General features: G+C 46.3%; 1 protein-coding gene across 2 annotated transcripts in view; it reads right to left on the bottom strand.

The window, feature by feature from the left end:
* The window catches only part of Spock1 (SPARC (osteonectin), cwcv and kazal like domains proteoglycan 1), a 459,458-nt gene that overhangs the window by 433,278 nt on the left and 2,433 nt on the right, over nucleotides 1–23,747 (bottom strand). The window lies entirely within an intron of this gene.

Below are 23,747 nucleotides of genomic sequence, written 5' to 3' on the forward strand. Positions count from 1 at the left end.
CCATGCAACCATGGGTAACAGAAGGCAGGACAGCCAGGCCTGGACTCTGGATCTCTAGTGGTGGTTCTCTGTCCTTGGGCATCCTGGACAGCACTCTCCCAGGCCTGGGTGAAAACAGGACGGGAAACAAGTCTTTTCCACAGGGCTACTGTAAAGCAGATGGGACAGCTGGACAGCCCCCAGACCAAAGCTGGGCACAGGGTAAGTGCCCACCAAACACTGGCGTCACTCAGCTGTAGCTTGCTCTTAGTTCACCAAAACCTGTTTTTCAGCGTCCAGATGGGGTGACCCCAGAATAGTCTATGCAGAGGATACACGGTCAAGAAGTCAATATTGCTTTTCCATATAATTGGATGAGTGGGTTTTGTTATCCTCTCCAACAAATTAGCAAGAAAGAGAGAGAGAGAGTTTGGTGTGATGTGTGTGTGTGTTTGTGTGTGTGTGTGTGTGTGTGTGAGAGAGAGAGAGAGAGAGAGAGAGAGAGAGAGAGAGATGTGTGTGGCGTGGTGTATGTATATGTGATATGTGATGGGTGTGGTGTGTATGGTGTGATGTGTGAGTTATATTGTGTGGTATGTGTGGTATAGTATGTGTGTGTGTGTACTGTGTGGTAAGTGTGGTATACATGCTGTGTATGATGTGTGTGTTGTGGTATATGTTGTGGTGTGTGTGATGTGTGTATGTATGATGTGTTTGCGTGTGTTCTTGCTGTGATTCCAAAGAGTGAGTATTTTCAGCAGCTTCCTCACTAGAACAAAGTAGATAAGGATGCAACCCGCTTTACTCAGCTCTCAAAAGGGCTCAGCAAAGATTGGACCAAAGCCCTCAGCATGTGGTGAGTTTCTGATCAGTGGTGGCCTGTGTCACTGTGTGGTTAGACACACCAGGACGAAGAGAAAGACATGGCCATACTCTGGCTGCCATGACATAACTAACAAATATTGCTTGAGACTACAGACCTTAACACTTAACTTGTCGCTTCTCAAAAAGGATGGGAAAATCCAGATGTGGTCCCCTCATTACCAGATGTGCTCCTCTCGTTACCCAGATTTGGTGGGGGCCAGAAGCCAGCAGATGAGACCTGTGGAGAACTGCATCTTATCCATGGTTTTGTCTGGGAAGACATGGAGCCACAGCAGGGAAAGGAACACCTCACTTAGCAAGATGGCGCTTGCTCCACCTCCCGACAGAGAAATGGGAGGCTGGGAGCAAGGCCATCAAGGGCCTTTGCAACTTGCAATCAGTGGAGAGGTAATCACCCGCCACCGTGCCTGCAGGCGGGGAAAATAACAGGGCAGCATGATTTAGTTGAGTAGATTGGGCAGGAGAGAGAGGGAGCAGCTGACAAGGGTGAGCAGAATGAGACAGGGATGACATTCCTCAAGTCAGAGGCTCAAGACATTCACATGAGCTCTCCGAGCCCACGATGACCGAGGACACAGCAGAGAGGAGTCTTCAGGAGGGTAGGTCTGTGGCCCTCATCTCCCAGAGGTGAGGTGCAGGTGGTAGGAGGGCCTGGCCATGCTGTTTGTCCTGGGACGCCCTTGCTACTGCTAGGAAACAGTAGGCCTAGGCTGGAAAGAATATATATAAGAGTGATAAAATAAGGAAAGCTGGGTAGACAACCCAGTGCACACTCACATTTCAGTGAGCACCCCTTTTTCTACCTTCAGGGGAACCGTCAGTAAGAACTCTCAGTCAGAAAGCACCGGCAAGAGAGAGATGGCCAACAGATGCCAAGGAAAGAAGGCCGCTGGCTCTGTAGGAGTGACCCCTATGGAAGTCAGCGTGGAGGTTCCTCCCAGGCACCCCGCTCCTGGGTTCCTGGGTCAGAAGAACACCCGCACCCTCAGTTATTGCTGCCCTTTCCATAACAATCAAGTCTGGGATTAAGCCGAGGAGTTCATCATCTCCTTGATCATGTGTAAAAAAGAAAGAGCCAGCTCAGAGAGAGGTGTGTGCATCTGTGTTTATGTGTGTATGTGTGTGCATGCATTTATGAGTATATGTATGTGTGGTATGTGTGTGTATGTGGTCTGTGGTCTGTGTGTGATATGTGTATGTGTATCTGTGGTATATATGTGTGTGCGTGTGTGTGTAGTGTGTATGTATGTGTGGTGTGTGTATGTGTGCACATGTGTTTGTGTGTGCATGTGTGTGTATGTGTGTGTATATCTGTATGTGTACGTGTGTGTACATGTGTGTGGTGTGTATGTGTGTGTGTGATGTGTGTATGTGTGTGTGTGGAATGTGTATATATGTGTATTGTAGTGTGTGTGTGAGAGAGAGAAAGGGTCTGGGGGACGGGAAAAGAGAAACGGTGTAAGGGGGATTTCAAAGGCAATGGGATGAAAGCAGAAGAGCAGACTAATTGGAGGAGGAAGGACAACAAGAGGCGGAGGCCTGGGGAGGGCAGTGCAGGAAGAACTAAGAAGCAGGGTACGTTTATAACAGTACTAACTACAGAAGAAGGCACTGTGAATTAGAGGGGGGAGAGGGAGGGAGGGGCAAGAGGACTTGGAGGGAGCATCTGGGTGGAAATGATGCAAATACAATACTCATGTACGGAACTCTTTAAAAATAAAAATAAATTTAGTAAAAGTGAAAAAGAGAAAGTATAATATCGAACAAACATGAAAAGGCCCTAATGAACCCATTACTTCTTATGCTGATTCTAAAAATACCAAGCTGGCAAACAAACAAAACCCAGTTGGCTTTGGGGCTTAGCAGAAACAGGAACTATACTGTTCGTGACTGGGTGGGTGCTAACCTGGGTGCTAACCAGGCAAGCCACGAGAGGGGCTAGAATTGGATGTGACTAACACATATGCCTTTGAACCAAACAAGAACCTCGATTCTTAGCAGCACATGAATAAATGAGGTTTTCATGAGATTGTTCATTGCAATATTCTAACAGCCAATCAAAAGAAACGAACAAATCCAGCCTCTACCATTAGTCAGCCATGAGGAAAGGTGAGCATAGCTAAGCAATGACGTGCTAGACAGCTTCTTTTCAAAAAGGAAAATGTGAATTAAGCACCAATGAAAAAAAGTAGGCAAAATTCTTAAGCTTTTATACAAAAATACAGGCAGGAGCCGGGCGGTGGTGGCACACGCCTTTAATTCCAGCACTCGGGAGGCAGAGGCAGGCGGATCTCTGTGAGTTCGAGACCAGCCTGGTCTACAAGAGCTAGTTCCAGGACAGGCTCCAAAACCACAGAGAAACCCTGTCTCGAAAAACAAAAAAAAACAACAAAAAAAAATACAGGCAGGATATTTGAGGAGATGCCCTACTTCACTGTTGGGGCTGGAGAGACGCTCAGAGGTCAAGAGTACTTGCTGTTCTTGCAAGGGATCCAGGTTTGATTCCCAGCATGACACATGGGCTCACAACCATCTGTACCTCCAGTTCCAGGAGATCCAACACTCTCTTCTGGCTTCAGTGGGCACTGCACACATGATACTCATAAATGCATGCAGGCAAAACAAATGTAAAATAAAAATAAATTTTAATAATTGTTTATTAAACTCTACACTGCCACACACCACTTTTTGTCTATCACACTTGGAAACACTCATGAGTTTTATCACCTCCCCAGGAGTGAGGCTGTGGGGAGGCAAGCGCCCTCCTTGTCACTGGTCAGAGTGCAGCGTGGTTCAGAAGCCCCATGGAGGTGGATCTGAGCTCACAAAACTGCTCTTTGAAGAGCTTCCTCTTAAGCTGTGCTTTGGCCATAGGAAACAAGTGTACAAAGTTTTTCTCTCCTCCGTGTCCCAGCTGTCCCATGACCTACAACCTTATCTCATGTTTCCTGCTACAGACAAATACAGCCATGTTTATGCTGCCTCTTTGTTCTCAGCTGTATATAGTCAGTCACCTGTTACTTCATGACGGAAGTCTTTGAGAGATGGGTTTTTCTTCAGGTGTCCAGATATCATTGTGTGATATAAACTAAGAAGGTTAGGATGTTACCAGGTGACATAACCTCCAGGGTCCCATATATTCTCCCCCGCTGATCAAAACATTACACGACGTGTGTGTGTGTGTGTGTGTGTGTGTGTGTGTGTGTTTGTGTGTGAATGTGGATGCATAAGTATGTTTTATATATGTGAGTGTCTCATTTGTAATTCCTAAGTGTCCACTGAGGCCTTTTCCCCTCTGTTGGTGACTGTGTAGACCTAAGTGCTTTATCCAGTAACTCGCCCCTGTAGATGAATATTTAGGTGGCTTTAACATTTCTGGCATCCAGAGTTAATGCAGCAGGGTGTTCCAGATGACGTAAGAAATCAAAGGTGCCTAAGCAGTCATCTGCATGTAGTCTTTTGTGACCCTGTAAATGTTTAAGATATAGTTTTTAAATGGCAATAAACTAAACTGAATACAAGCAGCAATAAATCTAAGTGTAAATTAAGATGTTACTAGAATCGTTTTGGTTAGGAAAGCAGCTTGCTCAAGTACTTTGGAACACCCTGCACTATTATGTTAGACAGTACGCAATGTCTGAACAGAAGGGCCTGCTACATCGTCTGAAGCTTCAGTGGGTTTCTTTCAAGAGTGCTGGTATATAATTCCTAGGACCCTTTTATGCTATAGACTAAAACATGTGACTATAATTATTGATGTTAAATCAAGGTTCTTACTCTGGATAAAACAGAAATTTATGTAATCTATCGGAACAGCGTTAGAGTTACATTAAAACTGCCAGTGCGAGTTGGTGATTTCTGCAATTCTGTGCACTTAATGCACAGAATTCTGACGGGTCCCAGCAGTAGTGAGAACACCCGGTATCCATGCCAGGGTACTGATGGGCCCCAGCAGCAGTGAGTATGCCCATGCCAGGGTACTGATGGGCCCCAGCAGCAGTGAGCACACCCGGTATCCATGCCAGGGTACTGATGGGCCCCAGCAGCAGTGAGTATGCCCATGCCAGCCTTCCATGCCAGCCTTACAGACATCAGCTCTCATTAAAGTGCTCACAACTTCGGGATAAAGGTCTGATTCCTAGCCTGAAAAAATGAAGGATAAACCAAGAGGAGTTGCTTAAGCAAAGAAACAGGAATGTCCAAATGAACATAAACACAAGCTTTAGAGGGCTCACAAGTCAAACAGAGGACAACCATAACACCAGGGGACAGCAGTAATAATAATCACGTAATGGATGCTAACACTGAGGTCACAGATGAAGTCCATGTGTTTTCAGTGTCCAAAAGGGCAGAGGCAAGGCTCTTCTTTCCTTTAAGGATGTTATTTGTTTAGATGTAGGAAGGACAGTAGGACTGGACATCATCACTTACAGCTCCCAATGGTGCCTCTAATATTGGCAAGACCATCAAAGGATGCTAAAATCATTGGGTGGGAGGTTGTTGAAACACAGTACAATCACATGGCCTTGGAATCTTGTTCCAAAGATTTATCACATACATACAAAGGAGCTAACACATGTCCACAACGAGAGTTGTAGCAGACACTGCATTAATCCTGTGATCAGTAAAACCAGCAGGCACTGGGGCCCTTGGGAGATATGGTGGGATGACCAAACCCAGAAGCGTGATCTTGCCAGGTATCAACCAGACCTAACTGTGAAGAACCAATCAGATACAGGGACTAGGTAGCATCCAATGGGAACAGTGGGTCTCAGGGCTCCAAAAATTTCCATGTTCCAAAAAAATGCCTCCCTCTCAAAAGAAGTTAATGTGTGTCTGCCTTTTCTGGACATGAGAACCAGAGTCAACATTCAATATCAAACCAGCTCCTAAAGTGAGAAGCAGCTCTCACAACTTTGTAGGAAAATAGGAATTTTAATGTGGGCTGAATACCATTATTGTATTGTATTCCTGCTCATCTGTTAACTACTGAAAATGTAGGATTCTTGGGAAATAGGTCAACCCAGAGTATCTTTAAAAACAAAGGACAAAAGTTTCTATGTTTTGTTATTTTAAGAGCTTTTTCAGTATGTCTGATATAAAAATTAAGATATAAACAATATTCATAGGATCCTAACTTGTGTCAGGGTCAAAAGACAAATGGCTATCATCTGCGGTGAATATTTGCATGCCAAAGCACGTGGTGGCCTCCAGGATCTCTCGGCATTGTAAGCAGTTGTTACAGAGTCCATGCTGGCATCCTGGCTCTCCTGAGGTCATGTCAACCTTCCCTCTACCCTACATGCTCAGGGCTTCCCTCCCCTAACTTCTCATTCCCATATAACCCTGCCATTTCGTCCATGTGCTCTCTTGGTCCCCTCTCTCTTGGTCCTCTGTCTTTCTCTCTCGTCTTCCCCACCTTGCTCCTCTCATGGCCAGATCCAGCCTACTACTTTCTCCCTCTGTCATGGACTCTTCCAGATGCCACTGGCTGTATTCTCCCTCAAATCTACAATAAAAAACTTCCTGTCAGCTGGGCCATGGTGGCACACACCTTTAATCCCAGCACTCGGGAGGCAGAGGCAGGCGGATCTCTGTGAGTCCAAGGCCAACCTGGTCTACGAGAGCTAGTTCCAGGACAGGCTCCAAAGCTACAGAGAAACCTTCTCTCGAAAAACCAAATCAAACAAAAGAAAAAACCTTCCCCTCAACTATCCCTTCAAATGATCTTGTCCTCAGTTTTTACATCTGGTGCCAAAACCCTCTTGACCCTGACACCTTGGTCTAATATGTTGGAAGTAGTCAGATAATATGATTTCATTTTATTGTAGAAATATACTTACATATATATATATATAATAAAAGTGGCTGTCTCTGCTAGGTAACAAAGAGGGTAAAAGAGCAAGAGAGGCCAAATTAGAGGCAAGAGCAAACACATTTAATTTATTACTAATTTATTATAATTATTATTAGTAGTAGTTGTAGTATGCCATGCTGACACAGCACATACATGGAGGTCAGAGGATAGCCTCTAGCCCCTAGGACTGAGTTTCTCCCTCCTCTGAGGGACCCAGGGACCAGGCTCAAATTCCCAGACTTGTGCAGCAAGCACTTTTGCCTCCTGTGCATCTCACTAGACCGAGAACAGACACACTTTATGTGTTTAAAACAAAAGTACTGTGACCTACACAAAGACACTGATTCGAAAACACCAGGGGAAACTGTTTTTATAATAAAGAAATACAACGGCCTAAGAAGTGAAAGATCTAAGTTCATGAAAGAATTTAGGATCCTCGGGGGAGAGACCGTGGAGGTTTCTGGAGGTATTGATGACATCCTTGGGAAGGTCAGCATGTTCCTGTGGACTGGGGTATAGCTCTGCAGAAGAACACTTACCCAGCCTGTAAGGGGCCCTGGGACCAGCCCTCAGCACATATCCAAAGGCCTCCAGTCTTGCGTATTTTTATTTCACAGAAATTTCCAAAATCATTTTTCTGAAAATGTTTCCTAAGAAAATAATTCTAAAGATGCCTAATGAATTAATCCCTAAACATGTCCATCACAATAAGATAATGTGAGAAATAACACAAATGTTTAATCAAAACTTCTTTCAAAAAAAAAACATTTTAAAATACACATTGGGCTATCCCCCAAAGGACTACCTAGAAAGGTATTTCTGTAGCTTTTTAAACAGGAGGGGCATATACAGCACGCCATGTTACACAAAGCATGTATGTGCGCATATAAAGACATACAGCAACACAGCTCTCCGGGAGGGATTGAGGACAGATGTTTTTCTCGTCCTTCAGTTTATTTCTTTTATTTTCTGATTCTTTATAGGTAGTGAATCTATTTTTATAAGCTGTGAGGGAAAAGAAATGCGCAAAAAGCTCTGGAGGCGGGGTGTGCGTGCGTGTGTGTGTGTGTGTGCGTGTGTGCGTGTGTGCATGTGTGTGCGCGTGTGTGCATGTGAGTGTGGAGGGAGAGAGAGAGAGAGAGAGATCCGGATGTCCATCACACCAATATTTCAAGGTCAGGAAGACTGTTAAGACCCTGCTGAGCTGGGAATCACTACCCCTCGCTTTTGGCTGCCTTGACACTGCCCGGTGTGGCTCACTGAGAAGAAGGGAGGAGGAGCAGATGCCATTAGGAGGTCAAAGCAAACCTGTCAACTGGCAACAACCTCTGAAAGCACTTCAGCACAGGAGCAGGACCATGACAACACTGTCCCTGGCTACTCCCTGGGGAAGGATTCCATCTGAAGGAGAGACAGCCTACTTTCAACAGAGTGACAGCCCCCATTAAACATCACCTGTCACCTCAGACAGCACAGGGCACTATGGACCGCTGCTATAAACTGCCAGAGGATGCCCACTTCAGTATTCCCTTGGGACTGTGGGAAGAGGGGCGGACACCATAGAGGAGGGAGTACCACTCCTGCCGAGCACAATGGTGTTTACCTCATCCTCAGGGACAGAGGACAGGAGTGACAGCGGAGTTGAAGCTTCCCTCCTTCACGTTAGCTCTTCTGCCTGGGCAACCCTCTTAACCACTCCTGGGCTTCCACCTGCTCTCCTAGGAGAGCCACAGAGTTAAACGTGTAAAGTGCCTGGGACACAGATTCAGGGGAGGGTGTGCACAGGAGATAAACAGAACAAGCAGCATCCGGGCTATAAATGCTCATAGTTACAAGCAATGTCTATGCTGCCTAACAGAAGGTCAGGGCCCTTATTTCATCAGTAAACAGGGGGATTTTTACCTGCCCCTCCCCCACATTGTCACAATGACCAAAGCTCAACACCAAACTTCTATAGGTTCTTACAGAGCAGGAAGGAGACACTGGGTGACAAGGTAAAGCATGACTCTTAGCTGGAGACTTTTCCTAAAGTGAAGATGCCTCTCTGCTCCCCACTCTACATGCGTGAGTTAGCAGAAGAGAGAATGACAGCTGCCAGCATTTAGGGACGTGTGAGACTGGCTGGGTTCCTCCTGAGAAGCGCATTAGCCCTCAGTTTCCATCAGGAGTTATTACAAAGAAACTGCTTTAATAAACAACAAAAGACACTGACAGCTGAGAAAAACTGGGTTCTCGGTGAAGGTGTTTTCTCAGCCGGTAAGACTGCTCTTCTGTGCTGTGACTAGCCAAACGGAAAAAGGAGTATTTGAGAGGACCAGCTAAATCTAGAGAAAGAACGGCCTTAGGAAGCCTGTGCCCCCACCCTCTAGTAGAGAGGGAAGAGAGTTTAGGAGACAAAGGAACAAGTCCCAGACAGCCCAGGGATGCATCTAATGCTCCCTCTGTGCACATAAGGTAGGGTGGGGATGACTTACCAGGAGAGAAGGCTTTTGACGTGTCTCTTTAATGCCATTGACCGTGCATGGATTTTTCTCCCCTTTCTGGGAACATGGTAGGAATGACCTTGATAGATGGAATCTCTCAAAACTGGCATCCTACCTGAGAGAATACTGCCACCATGTCTACAGCAGCACGCCCTGAAACAACCCTGATGGGGCCCTTCCTGTCCATGAGATATGGCTGTGGCGTAGAAATCAGGTTTTATGGTTTTAAGGCAAAAATATTATTTTTGGAGTTGTTCCCACAGTGTGACAAAGGAGGATAGGAGAAAGGTGCTGGCCATGAGGGAACCCACCACACCAAGGGATTACTACCCCTCAAGAGGGCCACTCTTGACCTCTAGCTTGACAAGGAAGGGGTTAAACAACCAAGTGTCCATCCACCAGCATGCAAAGGCCTCAAACCACATCTAGACTATTCAAAGAAACAGAAAAGAGAACCTGAGAAACAAGGTTAGGCCAGAACTCCACCCCCTCCAGCACGTCACATGCCTGATAAGAAAACCTCGGTAATTAGGATCACTGTGTCTCTCAAGCTCAACATTTTACTTAAGCCAAGTGATGGGAAGAGTTTACCTGAGCTAAGTGATAGAAGAAACGGTTGTGAGCAAGGACACTCTTGTTGGACGGAAGACATGTTGCCAAGCTGGATGGTGAAACAGGGATCAAGGGGGTTGCTAGCCTGTCCATCTGGAAACTGTCAGCTCTCCGGAGGAATGAAAGTGTTTTATTCTGCATTCCCTAGCTCTTTAAGGAAAAAAAAAAAAAGATTGAAGAACCCTCTGGTTCACAGAGAAGACGTTTCCTGTAACCCGAAGGAATATCTTGTAACACTCCCAGCAACTCTTTATCTCAACAAAAACAGCGAGAATCGTACGACCTTTATTACAGTGGACTGTCTACGCAGCTTATCACATCCTCAAGGATATGAAACAAAGTATATTTAGTCAATTAATCCTGACTTTAATTTTAGAGAAGCCAAACACTGTGTCTTAGAGCGTAAGCCCCAGAGGGCAAGGACTGTGTTGTCTCACCTCGCAGAACCCAGGAAACTATCTACACACTGAAACTTAAGTGAACAAAGGAGAGAGAGGCTGGGCAAAGGTCTCTGCTCTCAGCCTCCCAGTCTGTCGCTATAACTCGCTTTTAAAGTCAAGCTAACAGCTACTGGCAGTCAGTGGTTGATAGGGGAGTGTGGCGGTTTGAACATGGCCCCCATAGACTCATGTGTGTGAGTGTCTGGCTCATAGGAAGTGGCACTATTAGGAGGTGTGGCCTTGTAGGAGTGGGTGTGGCCTTGTTGGAGGAACGGCTTTGTCACTGTGGGGCAGGTTTTGAGGTCTCATAAGCTTAAGCCTAATATGGTCCATCATCTCCTTCTGTTGTTTACTGATCAAGGTGTGGGACTCTCAGCTCCTTCTCCAGCACCATGTCTGCCTGCACAGCACTGTGTCCTGCCATGAAGATAATGGCCTAAACCTCTGAAACTGTAAGCCACCCCAATTAAACGTTTTCCTTTGTAAGAGCCACCATGGTTGTGGAGTCTCTTCACAGCAATAGAAACCAAGATAGGGAGGGAGAGTCAGTTCTCTCCGGGTGGAAGGATGGATACTGGCAGGTTTCCCATGCCTCGGGAAACCTGTGCACAGTGTCCCATGTGCACAGTGTCCCATGTGCACAGTGTCCCATGTGCACAGTGTCCCTTGTGCACAGTGCAGTACTCATTGGAAGCAGTGGTTTATGAGAAAGAGATAAGATACAGAGAACATGAAGTGGGAGGAAGGTGTGGTGGGAGGGGCTGGAGGAGGTGGAGCACATGAGTCAGGTGCAGATGTGATCAAAGTGCATGGTCCACATGTATAAAATTCTCAAATGAGTCCATGTCTAACTATCGTAAGAGGAATCATTTTAACAACCTTGACCCAAGGGTCAGTTCTCTTTGGGGGTGGCAGACTTCCTGCACAGCACCTTCTCACGAGACATCATTGATCATTGATGACCATTAGTCCCTGCCCATCCACCTCGGGAACTCAAACATGTGACCAGATGTGCCAAACGTCTTTGAGGACACAGTCTTCTGCAACTGCGAATCAAGAGCCTACACAATGTTCCCATGCCGCTGACCAGACCCAGAGAGGAGGCTTTGTGCTTCCAGCTCATTGCTGATGCTGAAATGGCGTCAATGGTGCCCTTCCCCTTGCCTGCTCTGCAGTGGATACGCCCAGGGGCCTGGTGAGAGCAATGAGTAGGAAGAAAAGCACAGGCAATGAAAGGCAGGCAGATGTTGCAGACGCAAACCAGGACTGAGCTGGGGCCCAGGCCTCGTCTGTATTCTATAGGAGAAGCCGCAGTGCCGCCGTGGTGAAGATAGACTGGGTTTTTAATGATCTCCTCTCACCCCTCCTCTACCACAAGGGCATTAAAGCCGCTATATGATGTGCAAGCAGCTAGGGATCCATCAGCCACAATCGCACTTAAAACCCGGCTTGGAGCATCTGCTCCCAATTACAAGTGAGGCTGGGGTTCATTAATACTGCCACAATGAGTTCAGTGGCATCCTCAGAGAATTGGCTCTGCAGACATCCCCAAAGCCAGGTGCTCATGTGAGAACGGAGAAGGTGTTCTCCCCCAGACTTGGAGTTAGTGGCTGCTTCTCAAAGGCTGACTCCCTGCCAGAATCCAGGGGAACCGAGAATCAGGCCTCTCAGCAGGCCGCAGAGGACCCTGCCCTTCCCTGAGTAGAGCTATCACTTGCGTGTGTCTTGTTAGGCATGCCAGGTTTCCATCCTTTACAGAACACTACTGTCAGGTGTAGGGAAGGGTCATGGGTTCTGAGGGTTCCTGTCCAGCACAAGTGCATGTATGCGTGCACCAGGCATTTCTATTTATTGAAACGTATGAAAACAAATCCATTTTAGATGCAGAATAACTCATATGCTCCAAAATAAGGAAAGACAAAAACGATGACTTGACTCTCATCAGAACCCTGGCTTTATTTATCACGGAATGAATATACTCACAGGAATGAACAACAAATTAAAATGTTGTTTTTGAAGTTCTATACCAAATTTTAAAACTATGCTGTTCTGTTAAGTGAATGAGAGAATGTGTGTGTATTAAATCATAGAAATGGCTTACAAATCACACAAAAAAAATCCTTGGCATTAAAAAGTCTAACTGGTTTGATATGGTTCAGCAAGTACCCACATAAGGAAAGGAGAGAACGGACTCCTGCAAGGTGTCCTCTGACCTCTAGAAATCTGCCTTTGTGAGCATGTCCATCCCCACAAATAACTATTTTTTTAAGTGTTTAAGTCATACTGGATACACAGAGATGCCAGCCAAAGAGTTAATGTCACCTTCACATTGGACAAAAGTGAGTGATTTACTTCTTTTTTTATTTCCTGTACCATCTAACTTTTCTTTAAAATTATCTATTCCTTTAAGTTGGGGAAAGAACACTGTAAAGTCAAAAGAATAGCAGAATCCTCCACTTACAGAGGAAACACGTTTTTCCTATAGTCCCCTTACCCTACATTTTATCTATGACACTCAGAACACTACCATGACTTTAACTGCTTTCACTCGTAAGCTTGGCTCTTCCTCTCCCTCCTCTCCTCTTTCTCTCTCTCTCTCTCTCACACACACCACATACACACATACCACACACCATACACACACCACACATACACACCAAACACACACACCACAAACACCACACACACCACAAACACCACACACCACACACACATACACACACACACATATATACAACACACACACACACACACACACACACGTGTGCTCCATAAGGCCAGGCAAGTGTTTGAGAAACAATAGCTGCTCAGCACAGTTCTTACTTGGATCTGTGGGTTGATTATAGGTTTACTTCTGGTTTTTATTTTTAATTGCATGTGTTGCTACCATGGAATTCTCATTCAGTAGTAGCAAAAGAAATTGGCCTAACAACTGTGGGAAATGTTCCAACCACTTCTCTTAAAGCTGAATGCTCACTTATCTGTTGGTGACCACTAGATCCCACACTAGGTGTGTTCCTGGGAACCTAGGCTCACCCGAGGATCTGTTCATGACAGTGTTCATATTAATAAAACCAGATGGCCTCCCAAGTGGCCCTTGATGACAAGTCTGACACATGTGGGGTATTCATAGCATGATGAAAAGGAAAATATGTCACCTATTCAAAGCACATAGCCAGTTCAGTGAATGAAAAACAGACAACAGAGTGAATCCTCTGAGACCCATTTGTGACAACATAAAAGCAGGCAAAAGTCACATGCTGTTAGACATCAAGAGAGTTCCTACTAGGAGAGGGACAGGCAGTGATCCCAAGGTCCACAGGATGAACTTCTCAACACTCCCAATATTGTCTCTCAGTTCACAACTGTGTGGCTGTGCTTGCTTTGGGTCACTTATAATCTGTGTGTGCCTCACTTCTATGGAACATGCCCACCCCACTAATGTAGGTCTGTGGTTATGTCTCTATGCACTTCGGGCCTCAGCCTGGAGTCCTGACAAGGCTAATATCACCATCACCACACCTAAGCGCCTGTGGGCACAACAGGTTGGGTCTCTATTAAAACAACACAAGGCCAACAGACACACTAGAGCGTGCACACACACACACATGCATGCACACATACACCACACCACACACACACACACACACACACTCACACCAGACTCACACACACGCATGCACACACACAATGGTGGCAGTGTTTTGGGCACCAGAGTCAGGCAAAATAGTAGCAGTTGTCCACCTATTTCTATACAAACCTAGGTGAGCTAACTTGACAACAAACACACACATAAACACTGAATCAACTGTCCCCTAGAGACGTGGCCCAGAGTCACAAGAAGTAAAGGGTGTCAGAAAGCCCAGTGTGTCTGGCTCTGATGGTCCACTTGTAGGCACGTTCTTTGCAGAATGACTTCATGCAGGGTTCTTCAATCACTATGCACTACTTCCGCTTGTCTCAGGCAGGAGCCATGTTTGTCTCCAGGCTACAACTGAGCACAGCCTGGTGCTGTGGGATGTCTGTACACTGTGTGAAGATGTATTGCTGTGATTGGTGTAATAAAAAGCTGAACAGCCAATAGCTAGGCAGGAGGTATAGGCAGGACTTCCATGCCAAGAGAGAACTCTGGGAAGAAAAGGAAGGAGTCACCAACCAGATGCAGAGGAAGCAGGACGCACAGGAAGAGAAGTAACTGCCACAGGCCATATGGCAGGATGTAGATTAATAGAAATGGGTTAATTAAGTTATAAGAACTAGTTAGCAACAACCCTAAGCTATCAGCCAAGCTTTCATAATTAATTATTTGGGAGCTGGCTGACGGGACAGAGAAAGACTCATTACAGCTTGGTCAGTTAGTCTCTGAGTAATGAACACAGAGAAAAAATAACCAACCTACTGAATCAGTATATCAGGACCTGGTTTCTGGGAAGCAAGAACATAGGTCTCATGACCACAGAAAGAAACAAAAAAAAATATCCAAAACTATGTGCAAGGGGCTGGAGAGGTGGCTCAGCAGTTAGAGCACGCACTGCTATTGCAGAGGACAAGCTCTTAATACCCACATGGTGCTCAGCTCGCCACGGCCTGTACGTCCAGCGGCAGTGGACATGATGTCCTCTCCTGGCCTCTGCAGGCACTGCATGCATGTGGTACACATACCTACATGCAGGCAAATGCTAATACACATAAAGCACAAATAAGTAAACCTTTCTGTAAACTATGTACCAAGGATCTTCTTCTGTGGAGCTATTTAAACCAACAGCCCTGGAATACAAGACTTCACAAGTTCCCAGCTACCAACCACTCTGTAGTTTTATTTTCCCTGGGGGTGGCATTTCTTACACAGTGGAAGGCACACAGGACTCAATCAGGAAGATGGTAGAGACCAGGCCCCGGGTTACTGCAAGGCTGGCTGGTTATAATAAAAGCAATGTTGTGTCCTATTTAAAGTGCCAAGCTCTAACCACAGAGACCCTCAAAAGTCCCAAGAGACCCAGCATGCCCACTGAGCATTGAAAGATCTAGAAAAACCCAAACACCCCAGAATAATGGCACAATGGGGAATCCCCCCTCCCTGGAGAGCCACACGCCTCTTCAATAGATTTTTCTCCTTCTTGGCCATAGGTTTACCAAGTTTAGGCACCGTGGAGTTACGATTGACTCCAGAAAACTCACCCAGGTGGAGAAGGAGGAAGCTCAAGAACTGGGTGAGAGGTCAACGGAATCGCTTCAGAACCCAGGATCCGGTCTGCTCCTGCTGCTGGTCATGAATTCCCTAAGCTTAGATGAGTCTTGCTAAGCTTAGATGAGTCTTGCTTGATGGCCCATGATCTTTCCAGAATAATCTGGCCAACCGAAATGGTTTAGTATACCAAAGAGAAGGCAGCAAGCAGGTCCCTGAGCCTGACCCACATTTCTCTTCTCCAGCTGGCATGCGGTTTGTATCTGAGGGGACATCCCCTAAAGAAATCAACTTCATCGCATCTGCCATTCCTTGTCTTCTCTACGGCCTTATCATTTCTCCTGCCTCCATGCCTGTTCACTATCAACTCAAGCCATTGTCAGACTCAATTCCTTCCTTCATCTGTGCATAAATCATAGCCACTCTGTGATTAAAGAAAGTCCCCGTCATGAGTACTGTGCTCATGAGTTCAAACGTCCCTACACCAACCAAAGTCAAACGTTATTCCAGTCCACAGATTAGCGATGACTGTTGTTCAAACTGAGGCAGATATGTGCAGTGGAAATGGGATCTTTCCTTCCCCTGATGTCAGTGGTAGCCCTGCTGGTATAAGGTGAAAATATCACTCTTTGCTTAATAGCGTGGTGCTAGTTATTTGGGATGAATGACAATTCTCCAGGATTTCTCTGTAAATGCTGCTTGGGAACCACCTACACCCAAATTACCTAGACTGTGCAACAAATGTACGTTCCTGGATGCCATTGCTATATGGTGGCCACTGTGGTCTAGACTAGCAGGCTCAGATCTACATCTGAAGCAAGCCCCACCAGCGACTTTGCAACGCTGTAAGGCCAGGGTGTGTTGGCCCTGCACAGCTCTCTAGACCCTGCTGTTTTAGCCTCCTCCGTAGCTGGTCATTGCTGACTTGGCCTGGCCTTCCTTTGGATTGGTGCGGAATCATCCTGCATACATGGAGGGACAGAATGTGTACAGCTGAAATGGAAAAACCTCTCCCCGCTATGTCTCTTTTCTAAATGTTTTATCTGGGCTGAGATTGCCCAGGACAGCTCCAGGAGGCTCTGCTCCTGGCCCCGAATACAAGTATTATTCAACTCTGCTTAAAAACCCACTTACCCAACAGTAACCCTGCTGGAAATAGAGCTGATAAGCCTATAATTATTATAAATAGTTGTATAATATCCCTTTCCTCATCCCATTGCACTAAAGAGTAATTCTTTTTTATAATAGTGGATTTTTAACTTTACTTTTATTTTATGTGTATGTTGAGTGTCTACACCCCTGTCCGTGCACATGTGCATGTCTGGTCAAAAAGGTCAGAAGGTGGCATCAGGTCCCCTGTAACTGGAGTTACAGCAGGTTTTAGCTCTCTTGGTGTGGGTGCTGGGAACTGAACCCAGGTTCTCAGCAAGTGTTCTCACCACTGAGTCATCTCTCCAGTCACAGAGAGGTTATTTTCCAAGCATCAGACGAGTGTCCTGAGAGGCACAGAGAAATTGTAAAAAAATAAATAAATAAATAACCCAATCAAGTTAATTTTTATGTCTGTGGGTGTATCATTGTTCCTCCCCTTTAAGAAACCATTACTCTCATGCCTGTCATGAGGACACAGGGAAGACCATACCCAAGGCTGTAAAGTGCATTCCCGTGCATAGCATGGCAGTATGGTAACTGTATACAGTTGTCTCTCCCTACCCTAAACCGACCTCTGAGCGCAGAAAGCGTTTCGTCCAGGACCTCAAAGTCCATCCCCCACTTGTTTTCAGCAATGGAAGGGGATGGGAAGGAGAGGAGGGAGCATCTCATGAACTTCAGTCTTGTTTCAAAATTACCAACTTCACAAAGCATCTGGGGAACTCTAAAACACCCCATTCCTAAACAACAGAGGGCCATCTGCATACCCCACTTTCTGTAATTGACTTCTTGGTTCCAAAAATAGTAAAATAAACTGAAGATTTGTAAGAGCATGGGCAAGAGTTCACTGGAGAGAATCCTAGGATAAACACGCATGATGAAAACACCTAAGGGTCTTTCCCACTTCTGGGCCCTCAGGCCTGCCCATGCCACTGCCTGGCATGGAACACAGCTGCCTCCTCTCTTCCCCAGCTCACTCAGGCCATCTTCTGGCTCAGCTTCTATACCCTCCACAGGAATGGACGCTGCCCCTAGTCAGAGCCCTCCAGAACGCCTCCTCCCCATCCAGGCTCCAGACATGGATGCCTCTGCCTCCTAGCTGTGCCTACATCTGTCTCACACAGTTGGCAAAGCCCTAGGACAGTATAGACGGTACCTGTCTCCTGTTCCCAGCACCCAAAAAAGATCTGATGTAACTGGCATTTGAGGTACATTTCCATACCAACAAAACACCCTTTTCCGGATCAACTATTTGTTGCTGCTTGGGGTTGCCTAAGCCGTAGGCAGTCTGCTCTGGCTGCCATGAACTACAGGCCTTCTGACGGCCTTCAATGAGGAACTAACAAGCTGGTTATTGGGAGAGAAAGAGCAACAGTATGATCGCCCTATTCCTATTCACCTGTTGGTTCTAAAGTCAGGCCTGGAGCCAGTGTGAGCCATCACTAGATCCTACGGGTGCTGCCCTGGGGGGTGATGCTGGTTTCACTCAGAACTGAGAGCAAACAGCAGGTTCCTAATGGACAGGGCATGAAGAAAGTCATGGTAGCCCCCGGGCTGGCTGCACCATCTGCCTCAGGACCCACTCTACCCTTCCGACGAGCCCGGGAACATCCTAAAACACAAATGATCCTGGATGTGGGTTTAATGTGAGCAGTGACGTCAGTACGGATTCCTTGGGTTCAAAGATGTCCAGGGGAGTGTGTCACGTAACTAGGACTTTTGGCACAACTGAGCTCAAAACACCCCACTGACATATCATGACGAGGGCTGCCAGTTTTGAGCTGGGGATAAGGGCACCTGTGAGAGATGATGGGGAGACTGCCTCTGCCAGGAGCTGTGAGTGGCAAGTAACAGAGAGCTGGCACATGAAACCACACACCACCTTTCAGACTGGCATGAAACAAAGACGGACTCAAGGACAGACAGATTCAAGGACAGTGAGTCATAATTTCTGTCCATTTCAGCCGGCTTGGACTAGTTTTCAGTCACTTGCATGATAGAGGCCTCAATAATAAAACACGATCAGTCTACTTCAAAAAACAAAACAAAGAGGAGCCATTAGCTCAGAGAACAGACAGCTTGGGGCTGCTATAACTGTGGGACATTTGGGGAGGGTGCTGGAGCAGTGGGGTACACAGGTACCTATTGAGAGACTCGGGTACAGCTCATCTCTTCTCTCCATCCGCCACTGCCAAGGGAGAGATGGACAGGTTGTCCTGCAATGGTTCCTTTCTTCAGAGTGGTCACATCCACAGGAGGATGGAATCCTGTGCAACCTCCGCTTTCCTCAAAAGTCTGCCAAACTCTATCCTGGACATAGACTTACCTGGATAATAGTGCATTAAAAATGGCAAATCCCATAAGAAATAGTATCTTAGACTAGAAAACACCTGGAAAAGTACCTGCAACCTTGACAAACTATTTAATCTCTTACAGGAAATGTCTTAATTATCTAACTGAGGAAATAAGGGCACGCGTTAGCATCCAAGTGACTTGCCATCTGACATACGGCACAGGGACACGGCACAGTAAGAAGGGAGCTGTCACTGGGGATTCTCAGCAGTCAAGAGTGCATACTGCACGCACAGAGGACCTGGGTTTGGCCTGCATCTCTGACTCCAGTTCCAGAGGCCCCACCCACTTCTGGCCTCCTAGGCTCCTGCAGGCATGCAGGACACACAAACCCATCCAGGTGCATACACATATATATTTTTTTAAAAATGTAAACTTGGACTTCCTGAAAGTCTCAAGTTTAGATACAGAATTGTTTGGTTTGAAATATGTCATATTGAGCAAATAAATATGCTCTTTATACAATATCTAATTTCTAGTTTTCCTCTGTCTCCTCAAGCAAAATAACAGTTGAGCTAATGGTTAAGGCTTATCCTTTGGGGACTCTCACAGATCCAAAGCTCTATTTGGAATAGCTTCTTGGCTTGGAAAATAGCTTTGCTAGCATGTACCAAGGTGCCTGGACTCCCAGAAATACATTCCAGTCCTTTCTTGTGTAGAAGAGCTGCGAAGATCAGGGAGAGGTGGGAAACTCAGTTCACAAGGTTGGCAGAGACAAGAGGTTCTACCTTATATGCAAAGAAAGACTTAGCCTCTCTTTTCCAAGGACAGACCAAAAGGAAGGCCAGAGAAGACAGGATGCGCTTAGGCCTGTCCACCTCTGAGCTATTCCAGGGAAGCGATTATGTCTACCAGTGGTCCTGGGGTTTAGGGGACTTAAGACAGTGGTTCATTAAAGGAGTTAGGGCCATGACTCACTGACAGCTCCTTGAGCCTGTTTAATCAAAGATGACTTTCTGCTACACTCCACCAGAAATCAACCTCGTGTGGTCACAAATGAATCGCCCATCTGCTAAGCCACACCACCTCTGGTCACCAGCACCACCAACAAAGTCAGCCCCTGTGCTAGCTGGAAGCCCCAGTGGTCCTTGAAACTCACTGTAAGTGAGACGTCACCATCAGACAGTCACTGCCCCCCATTTCTGCCTAAGCGACTGCCACATCCCACGGAGTGTGGTCCACGCGCTCTCATTAGAATTATAAACCCTGGTCACTCCGGAGTAGGGTAAATGCCAGCAAAAGCAACACTTCTGACACCCCGGGCTCAGCCGAGGTAATTATCCTGGAGTTAAATGTCAAGGCTGGTTTTGTGTGTGCAGAAGAAAGGAAATGTCATGTTTAGTGTAAGCAACAATATTATTTTAATCAAATCAGAGGCTCATTATTAGAAGATAAGGCCTGACACGACCCCGACAATAAGCTGTGTCTACCTGGCTTCCCACTGCTCAAGTTCCTGGCTGAGTGGCCTCAGACATGAAGTGGGGGGAGACTTGCGCCATGATACGGATGGAGCTACGGACACGGTACACCCCTGAGAGCCACTCAGCCCTCTTGGTTGTGAGACCCAGGTTCCTCCACACCCTGGTGTCTCTGGAAGCCTGGCAAAGCAGCTCAGCTCTCAATAAATGGCAAGGATAGCAGTACTTTTTTCGTTGGATTGCTATATTAAATAATGCACAGGGAGTGCCTTGAACAATGCCCGACATGCTGAATGCTCCACAAGTGTTTGCTATTATCTATTTATGCAACGCTAAATTTTTTCCCTACAGCCAGTGGGTATTATCTCCATGAGAAAAAAAAAACTTACTAGTTTTTAAAGAATGTAGAATAAGAAAGAATCGTGAAGAGCCCAAGCTAGCGGCACGCCAGAGGTTGTAGGAAAGAATTACATTAAACCTGTGCACTTTTATAGGTCAGAGCCTCATGCTCACAAAGCAGTCAAACATTTACAAGGATGAATGAAATGTAGGGTTGAATAGAGGGAACTTGGACAAAGCCAAATCAGATTTGTGGCCATTCTGATGTCTCAAACTCAAGCCGTGGGGAAGCAGGACCAGGGCAGCTTGCCTTCTGCACTTCCTCCTTCTGTTGGTGTTGCTTATCAGACTTGCCCCATTCCCCATCCACCAAGCCCACTATGTTTCCTTTTATTCCTTCAGGACAAATTTGTGCTGCTGAAATATCGTTGACTAGGCCATCTCCAGCCAGAGAGGGGTTGACTTCCCAGGGACTACACTAACAGTCTCTCCTTCTCCCGGCAGCTAACAATTGCCTATAAATCTGAGGCTTGGAGTGGGATTGTGTGCCCGGTTACTCTCTGCATGCTGGGGTCTGGTCTGGTTTGGGCATGCTCAGGTTTTGGACATGTCGTCACAACCACTGTGAGCTCACATGTGCAGAGGTCTTGCTCACAGCTTCCTTCTTGATGCTGTCTTTGTTCAAAAGTCCAGGCTTCCTCCTAGCCAAGACATCCCAATTTCTAGACTTTATAAAGAAAGCAGTGGTGGAGCACACCTTTAATCCCAGCACTTGGGAGGCAGAGGCAGGCAGATCTCTGTGAGTTCGAGACCAGCCTGGTCTACAAGAGCTAGTTCCAGAAACCACAAGTACATGGAGGAACAGCCATTGGAAAGCTTTTGTGTCCTGACTGGATCCCTAACTCTAAACAACAACTTATGAGGTAGTTCTAATGGCTCATGTGCTGAGTGACAAGATGCTTTTCAAAGCGGCAAATCAGGGGCTGCCAGGTCATCTTCAGCAATGTCACAGCACATCCAACACTCCAAACATCCTACCATTGTGTCCATTTCCAAGGGTCCAGACGTGACTACCCGTACGCACAGCCACCTCTCTGAAAGGGGCACTTAGAGCCACGTGGTGCACACCTGCAATCCCACCACTGAGGAGGCAGAGTTCAGGAGTTCAAGGTCAAGCTTGGCTACAGAACAAGTTCAAGACCACACTGGAATACAGGAAACTGTCTCAAAACCAAAGTAAGACGAAAACAAAGTCAGGTAACCCTTTGCTTTTAGCGTCCCAGGATCAAAGGTCACTTCTAAATACCTGACATGCATTCATATTACCATATTCTTTTAAAGTGATCAGCAACCTCAAAACAAAAAGCAGCAGTTGGGCATGGAGGCACACACCTTTAATCCCAACACTAGATCTCACTCAGTTCAAGACCAGCCTAGTCTACAAAATGAGTTGCAGGGACAGCCATGACTGTTACATAGAGAAGCCCTGTCTCAAAAAAAAAAAAACAAAACAAAACAAAATAAAACAAAAAAAGGGCCCAAAATAACAGCCAAGAAGCTAAGGTTTTGTCAGCCTGGAGCGAGGCCTGGTTCACTGAACGTGAATAGGCTGGCCAAGCCATTGCCATTCTAGCTAGGCCTTCTATATTATCTCCAGAGTGGCCTGTTTCTAGAGAAAGTGACCTCTTTCCTCCCTGGTGTCTGAGGGTCCAGGCTTTTCCACGTAAATGACCCAACTAAAGATACTTAGACTTGCCCCCAAAGGACATCGAGTTCACGCCACTTAAAGAGGTTAATGGCATTCAGTTATACCTGAGTCACTCTGGGGGTCAGACGACTCCAAATGAAGCCTAGAAAATTCTTAATGACTGATGATGTTGGCCAATATTTTAACATCTTTGGATGTTTTTAACGGCTTGCTGAACCAAATTGTCATTCCTACAAATGGCACGCTGCTAAATGCACTAGCTTAGCACCAAACTCTGCTCCAGGGGCCTTCTTCCACGCTTAAGCCTTGGACCTTTCTTCCAAACAACCATCAAGGCAGTGTCCCTAAGTCACTCTGAGGATTGTCTAGTCCATCTGTTTAAGGGATGAACCACCCGTCCTCAGAAAGGTGCCTAGCCCAACTCTCATCAGAGAGGCTTCATCCAGTAACTGATGGAGACAGATGCAAACCCACAGTCAAGCATTAGGCAGAGCTTGGGGAAACCTGCTGAACAGAGGGAAGGAGGATTGCAGGAGCCAGGGGGTCAAGGACATCGTGAGAAAAACCATGGAATCAACTAACCTTGGTTCACAGGGGATCACAGAGTCTGGACCAACAACCAGGGAGCCTGCATAGAGCCTACCTAGTCCCTCTACATACATATCAACAGTATATATGTATAGCTTGGTCTACTTGTAGGACTCCTAACAGTAGGAGCAGGGGCACTTAAGCTGGCTTTTGGGAACCTATTCCTCACACTGGGTTGCCTTGTCCAACGTTAATACAAAGGGAGGTGCTTAGTCCTTCAGCAACTGGCTGTGCCGTGCTTTGTGGATATCAGTGAGCCTGCCCCTTTCTGAACAGAAACAGAGGAGAAGATGGGGGACAGAGGGGAGTGGGAGAGGGAATGGGAGGAAAGGAGTGAGGTAAAAAAAAAAATGTGGCAGGGTGTAAAATAAATAAATAATTTAATTAGTAAAAACAAAACAAAAAGCCTGGATGCTGTAGTTCAGCAAGTAACCTGGGTTTCACCATCCGTCATGGTTGGAGGACGGGGAGAAGTTGACCTACTTTCTAAAAGTCAAGATTATCCAAAAAAAAAAAAAGAAAAAGAAAGAAGGAAGGAAGGAAGGAAGCCATTCATTTTCCTAAAATGCGAAGCTAAACTGGAATCAGGTCTTTAGTATTCATGACTAACTGAGGATACAGACCCACACACAACCCCAAGACCCAGCAGGTGTAAGTGTCTCCACTGCAGCCACTCCCTGTTCCAAGGGAGTAAAGGTGGCCCCTCCTCTAAACCACGTCCAATTTACCCAGGTCTCTGAGAGTCCATC

This window comes from Microtus ochrogaster, chromosome 16 (assembly GCF_000317375.1).
Source record: "Microtus ochrogaster isolate Prairie Vole_2 chromosome 16, MicOch1.0, whole genome shotgun sequence".
NCBI classification, from domain to species: domain Eukaryota; kingdom Metazoa; phylum Chordata; class Mammalia; order Rodentia; family Cricetidae; genus Microtus; species Microtus ochrogaster.